This window comes from Podarcis vaucheri (genome assembly GCF_965113315.1).
Source record: "Podarcis vaucheri genome assembly, contig: SUPER_11_unloc_1, whole genome shotgun sequence".
NCBI classification, from domain to species: domain Eukaryota; kingdom Metazoa; phylum Chordata; class Lepidosauria; order Squamata; family Lacertidae; genus Podarcis; species Podarcis vaucheri.
This window is the reverse complement of record NW_028118808.1, coordinates 235,853-243,617: the sequence shown is the minus strand read 5'-3', so window position 1 is coordinate 243,617 and position 7,765 is coordinate 235,853.

Sequence of the window (7,765 nt, the reverse complement as noted above, 5' to 3'; positions counted from 1 at the left end):
GATTGGTTGTAGTTTCTGGGTCACCTTCAAAGGTAGCCCCACATAGAGCACATTGAGATAACCAAGGAGCTGACCACTGAAACGGTCGTGTGTGATGCGCATTGCGCATGACATGCATGCACAAGGCCCCCTCAACATTGAGTCACGGTGGGTAAAGTCATGGTGGGTAAAGTAATCTAGTAAACTTTAATCTCAACTGGATTTTAGAAGAACAAATCACAGAAATTCTATTTTCCCCTAAATTTGCAGAATCCCAGAGTCATGTTGCCCATTGTGAATAAATAATTCCAGTTACAGATTGTTTGACATTCTGATGGCAACATGCTCAACTGACTTAAATATCTTATGTCACAACTAGGCATAGAAATAATCTGCAGTGGTATATCTTTTCCACTAGGGAGCAGTTATGCACTAGCTACAACAATGCTTGCAAATTGGAAAGCTTCCAAAATCTGAAAGGCCACCAGTATTGTTCAAAGTGGCAACATATGTAGGTTTCCTGTTTGTTATCTCTGAACTGGTTTGACCTGAGATATTATTACTACCACTACTGTAGGTTATTTACATGTGAAAGAGGATAGCTACAAAATCAGCTGTTTTCAGGACACTTAACCTTGCTTCCTAAAATTTCAGACATAGGCAATCTAGAGATATGAGGAAAACCTATTACATTGGTAAACATAATTTCTTTCTCCGGTGCCAGATCTGATAAAGATAAATTTTAATTAAGATTAATAAGATCTTGTCAGCTTGTACACTGTATATCTATTAATTATATTTATTGAATTTATATACCGCCCTATACCCAGAGGTCTCAGGGCGGTTCACAGAACAAAATCAAAATTTAAAACCGCGAAATATATAATCAAAATAAAAACAAGAACCCAATAACGCCCCCCCAAAAACACATTTAAAAAGGGCATATCTACGATTCATTGAACAATCGTGTATCTACAATTCATTGAACAATACGGCCAATGCTTTCAATGGTTTATTTTTAAACGCACCCATAATAATGCTAGTATTGCAGGTATTTATGTGGTATATGCAATGGTCGATTCCCCTTGGCACTACATAGCTTTAAATTCAAATTGCATGTGCAGCCAGCTTGGGACGTGACTGTGCTAAGACTATGAAGAGAATTACTAGTTGATGATAATTAAGAGTAATAGAGAAATTAAGAAATGCAGAATAAGTGATAAAGAATGGAAAATCATCAGAGGTTGTTGACGGAAGTCCAAAACATTGTATAAGATAAGAATTTATGTTAAATGATTGTTGGAAATGATATGTTAAAAAAAAAAAACCCAAATATATATACAGTGGTACCTCAGGTTACATACGCTTCAGGTTACATACGCTTCAGGTTACAGACTCCACTAACCCAGAAATAGTGCTTCAGGTTAAGAACTTTGCTTCAGGATGAGAATAGAAATCGTGCTCCAGCAGCGCGGCAGCAGCAGGAAGGCCCCATTAGCTAAAGTGGTGCTTCAGGTTAAGAACAGTTTCAGGTTAAGTACGGACCTCCGGAACGAATTAAGTACTTAACCCGAGGTACCACTGTATGTACACACACACACACACACACACACACACACACAGTCTCTGTCTTATCAGGATTGAGCTTCAGTTTGGTGGCTCTCATCCAGTCCAAACACTGCTCCAGCACTTCCACTGCATCACCTGCAGACGTAAAGGAGAAATCGAGCTGAGTGTCACCAGCATCGTGCTGACAACGTACTCCAAACCTCCCAATAACCCCACCAGCGGTTTCATGTAGACGTCAAACAACATGGGGATAGGACTGAGCCCTGCGGAACCCCACATTGAAGGTTCCACGGAGAATTGACAGAGATCCCTGCAACATAGAACCACTTTTGCCCCGATTTCAGATGTGGCTTTGTGATGCAGGTTCTGCACTCCACCGAGTCCCTCACAGGTGCTGTTTTCCTCCTTAGGGCTCACTCAGAGGCAATTGCTATTCCTCCCAGGTGAACAGGTAATTGGCAGACCGTAATACATGAAACTCGTAATCCGGCTGAGCAGTAAAATATTATTGAAAAATAATGAGAAATTTAAAGGGGTCAGAGTAATGAAACCCTGACCAAAAAAACCCAGACCCCATTAATGTGAAGATTGACTTAAAGGGAGAGCACCTGTTCCTTTTACAGTCTCCTGGAGAAATATTCAGGTTGTAACATCTTCCAGTCCTGCTTTACCACGTGTCCATGGAGTTTTCTTGGCAGGGATACTGGAGTGGCTGGCCAGTTCCTGCTCCAGGTGGATCACGTTTGGTCAAAACTCTCCACTATGACCTGTCCATCTTGGGTGGCCCTGCAAGGCATAGCTCGTAGCTTCTCTGAGTTATTCAAGCCACTTCGCCATGGCAAGGAGAGTCCCATGGACTTCAAGAAGATCAAACTAAACTATCCATTCTTAAGGAAATTAGCCCTGAGTGCTCACTGGAAGGACAGAGCCTGAAGCTAAGGCTCCAATACTTTGGCCACCTCATGAGAAGAGAAGACTCCCTGGAAAAGACCCTGATGTTGGGAAAGATGGAGGGTGCAAGGAGAAGGGGACGACAGAGGACGAGATGGTTGAACAGTATTCTTCGAAGCTACTAACATGAGTTTGACCAATCTGCAGGAAGCAGTGGAAGACAGGAGTGCCTGCCGTGCTCTGGTCCATGGGGTCACGAAGAATCGGACACGACTAAACAACAACAAGCTCAATGCAATTATGTTTCACACTGTTTTCTTTTTGTGTACAGGAGAACCTTGAACCCAACTGTGGGCAGCCAGGACCAGAGTGTGGCCAGAATCAGCAAAATTCAAAGAGAGGGTAATAAGAAGCTGCCATTGCAGTGGAGATATCTGCCAGCACAGCCCAACTAAACAGATCAGGATGAGTTGGAGGGTTGCAGAGCTCTGTTGGCACTGTTGGAGGAACAGCGACACTATACCCCAGCCTATATCCTTATGAGATGGAGCTCCTCATCAGGTAAGACAGCCTACGTCATCCTTTTGAAGCCTTGACCAATCTTTAGGCCAAGGAGGACCATTCTGGAGGTGAGTCAGGAGCCGGAAAGACAGAGGAGAATCCTGGGTGAAATTTAAAGCACTCTTAGGATGAAGCCTGCAGGGTGGACAGACAAGGCACAGCCCCAACCCCCATGTGGGTAGGGACCAGAAGCAGATGTAGCATCATAATTTATCTGCAATTTTAAACATCTGCGTTGATTGCTTCAGAAGATGAGTAGGCAAATAATCATGTAAAAGCAGCCCTTGAATCGCCATGCCAAATATATTTTGACCGAGCAGTTAGTGTCACCGCAAAGCTAGGGTAATAACTGAAGGGAATGGTTACCAGTACACAGAGCGGCACTTTGTTCTCCAGACCTTTGCCAGTGTGAGGCTCAATTTGAAAAGTTTTTGCTATCAAGCCTAAAGGGTTTGTGTGCACACTCAGGTATAGAACAATATACAAACACACACATTTATATGTCACATACACCATTCAAATGAGAGATAGAACACTAAAATTATTTATTTATTAATTAAATATCTATGGGCTGTGATCTAAACCACTGAGCCTCTTGGGCTTGCCGATCAGAAGGTCAGTGGTTTGAATCCCCGCGACGGAGTGAGCTCCCCTTGCTCTGTCCCAGCTCCTGCCAACCTAGCAGTTCGAAAGCATGCCTGTGGGTTTGAGCCCCACTTTTGGCAAAAGATTCCTGCATTGTCATGGTCGCTCCCAAACTCGATTCCCTGATTCTCTGATTCCATGAAACCAATATCCCTCCTCCCATGGGTTTCATCTATTCTTTCACACATCACATTCATGCACATGCAAACACCATTCTGCCTAAACCACATTTGAAACCTCCCATGTACTCACATAAACATATACCAACTGACATCCAAAAACATGATATCCATTCATATTCCTGCCCTGGCTTCAATCCACAAATATCCACTGGCTTCTGTTGACTGTCTTCCAAAGGTGAACTTCCATCAGCCGACATCCACAAACATCAGTCTGCTTTAGCCTTGTAGCCTCCACCAACTTCCGAATCCACATGCCACTGGCTTCCATCCACGAACATCTGCCAGCTTTTCTTAGGTCCATCATGAGATGTCCACCAACCACAGACACCAGCAGCCTTCAAGCAAGCAAACTTGCCTTATTATCACCCCCTAGCATCCCACTGCCAGAGGATTGCCTCCTTCGATTCACCAGTTTGCCTCCTCCAAGTGGAAGAAACCTGGGTAGTGCTGAATGTCACATCCATTGCCAGGTGTGTCCTGCTGGAAATAGAAAAGGGCTTTCCCCTTGGCCTGCCTTTATATCCACTCAGTTGCCAAGTGCTTTTGTGACATCACAAGAAACCCACAGCCAATGGCAACAGCTGGGGAGGCATCATCTTCATTGCTTTGAGCCTCACAATGGTGGGTGGACCTATCAGTGATGGTGTGCTTGTTTATTCAGGAAGTGGGTGGCGCTGTGGTTTAAACCACTAAGCCTCTTAGGCTTGCCAATCAGAAGGTCAGCAGTTCCCAATGCCATGATGGGGTGAGCTCCTGTTGCTCTGTCCCAGGGCAGTTTATAATATAAAAACACAAAAATACATACCATAAGGATAAAGGTATAAGGTAAAGGGACCCCTGGACGGTTAACTCCAGTCAAAGGCGACTATGGGATTGCGGCACTCATCTCATTTTCAGGCCGAGGGAGCCGGCGTTTGTCCACAGATAGCTTTCTGGGTCATGTGGCCAGCAGGACTAAACTGATTCTGGCACAACGGGACACGGTGATGGAAGCCAGAGCGCATGGAAACGCCGTTTACCTTCCTGCTGCAGCAGTACATATTAATCTACTCACGCTGGTATGCTTTCGAACTGCTAGGTTGGCAGGAGCTGGGATGAAACGACAGGAGCTCATCCCATCATGCGGATTTGAACTGCCAACCTTACAATTTAGACCACAGCCCCACCCATGTCCCCAAATAACAAATAAATTGCCATAAAAACAAAAACAAAACAAAAACACTCCCACCCCATACAGTTTAAAAGGCCATTGATTGGCCAATGAAACAAAGGCCTGGGAAAAGACCAATGTTTTTGCCTGGTGCCTAAAGTCATGTAATGAAGGTGCCAGGCAAACCTCCTGGGGGAGAGCATTCCACTAAGAAGGCGCCACCACAGAAAAGGCCCCTTTTCAACTGAGAAATGTTGGAGGGTATGCCTTAACAACAGTAACTGCATCCTAGCACTATGAACAACAGAACAGAGCCTTGTCCTGACATTTTAATGAATTGCAGATGCCAAAGAATAGTTAATTCATTTAACTGCACCACATAGTACTGAGTAGTTTAAACTGTGTACGCACTATAACTTCATAGCACATTCAAAGCACATTTCCCCCTCTAGGAATTATGGGAGCTGTACAGTGGTGCCTCGCAAGACGAAATTAATTCGTTCCGCAAGTTTTTTCTTCTTGCGAGTTTTTCGTCTTGCGAAGCACGGTTTCCCATAGGAATGCATTGAAAATCAATCAATGCGTTCCTATGGAGACCGTCCGGGGACAGAGGGGAAGCGCCCCTCTGTCCCCTCTTTTGAAGCAAGGAGGTGCGGGGAGAAGATCGCTTCTCCCCGTTGCCGCCCCTTGGTTCAAAAGGGGTCCGGGGAGAGAGGGGAAGGCGCTGCGCCTTCCCCTCTGTCCCCGGAGCTTGCGGGGCTGGCAACGGGGAGAAGCGATCTTCTCCCCGCCGCCTCTTGCTTCAAAAGAGGTCCGGGGACAGCGGAGAAGACACGCTGCGCTTCCCGCTGTCCCCGGAGCTTGCGGGGCAAGCTTCGTTTTGCGAACCAAGCCCATAGGGAAATTCATCTTGCGAAGCAACTCGAAAACGAAAAAACCTTTCGTTTTGCGAGTTTTTTGTCTCGCGAGGCGTTCGTCTTGCGGGGCACCACTGTAGATTGTTAAGGATTTGTGGGAATTGTAACTATGTGGAAGGTAATGTGTTATGCTTAGAATTCTTTGAGGGAAATAATGTTCTTTGAATGTGTGGAATTTAGCATATCCTCCGAATGAGGATAAACTGAGTTTTGTAAGAAACGGCTAGTCTAATATTTTCCCTCAGTCTACTTTTTAGCAGCCTTCAGGTGAACTTGATAATCTTTTAGGTATATTTTAGATACCAAAACATCTGCCTCAATCAAAGCATTAACAAATCCCAAAAGTCATTAACTTTCAGTAGTGTGGGATTAGTTTTTTCCAAATGTCCAAGAGATTAGATTCTGTATTATATCCTCTGCCTTTTTCCGATATAAGAAGTTACAAAAATGTCTCTCTGTGCTAGTATTAGAGTAAGTGAGTGGGCCTCTATACTTCTTAGGCTAAGGTGAGCACTAGCCAAATAAATGTATTTGGTTTGGCACATTTCGAGTCTGCATCGCTGCTAAAGGCTGAATCTGGATCCTGTCTCATTGCAGTTATTAGTGAGGTCATGTCCTGAGTTTTCAATTACAGCTTCATCAAATGGGTCGAAGTGTGTCCTGGCCTTGCACAAATCATCATCTGTTTGATAGAGTCCTACTAAATTGTCAATATACTTCTTGTCTTTCCTTCAGCAAACCTTATTTTTAAACCATTTTTTATCTTTCTGAAGTGTTGTCTTGTGAACCAAACACTATGAAGCTACCAGAAGAGAACAACACGCCCCCCTGTCTTGCCCTCAGTCCGCACCCATTAGTCAGACTCAGAGACTTCTCCTACGCAGTAGGATTGTTATCGAAGCTGCACATGTTTCTCACCACTAAAGGCATTTAAGCATCCACACGGATGTATCATTCACAAGTTTTTGTGAGGTTTTGGCTAAGATCCACATGAGCAATGAGATCAGAAAAGCAGTCAGTTCTCTGAATTGAAGTTTGGTCTGTGTCATAGACACTGAAGAAGCAAAGATCGCCAGTGTCAAAGCAATGATTCTTCAACATCAACTTCGTTGGTCTGGTCATGTTGTTCGGATGCCTGATTATCATCTTCCAAAGCAACTACAGTGGTACCTCAGGTTAAGTACTTATTTCGTTCCGGATATCTGTTCTTAACCTGAAACTGTTCTTAACCTGAAGCACCACTTTAGCTAATGGGGCCTCCTGCTGCTGCCACGCTGCCGGAGCACGATTTCTGTTCTCATCCTGAAGCAAAGTTCTTAATCTGAGGTACTATTTCTGGATTAGCGGAGTCTGTAACCTGAAGCGTATGTATCCTGAAGCGTATGTAACCCGAGGTACCACTGTACTCTATTCGAAACTTAAAAATGGAAAGCTGGAGGTCAACAAAAGAGGTTTAAAGATTCTTGCAGGGCAAATCTAAAAAAATGTAGTATAAACACTGACAACTGGGAAACACTGGTCTGCGAGTGCTCCAATTAGAGAACAGTCTTTACCAAAGGTGTCATGGGCTTTGAAGACACTCAAACTCAGGAAGAAAGGAGAAACATGCTAAGAGGAAGGCACACTTGACCCTCACCGTGATCAACTCCCACCCGGAAACCTCTGTCCCCACTGTGGAAGGGCGTGTGGATCCAGAATTAGCCTCCACAATCACTTACAGAATCACTGTTAAAACAGTGTTTATGGAAGTTAATCTTACTCGGCTACGAGGGATCGCCAAAGATGAAGATGTGAAACTGCTGTTTTGCGGCTTCTCCACGGCACTGTCATGACTTTATCACCATGCCAAAGAGTGACAGATCCTGTCACGA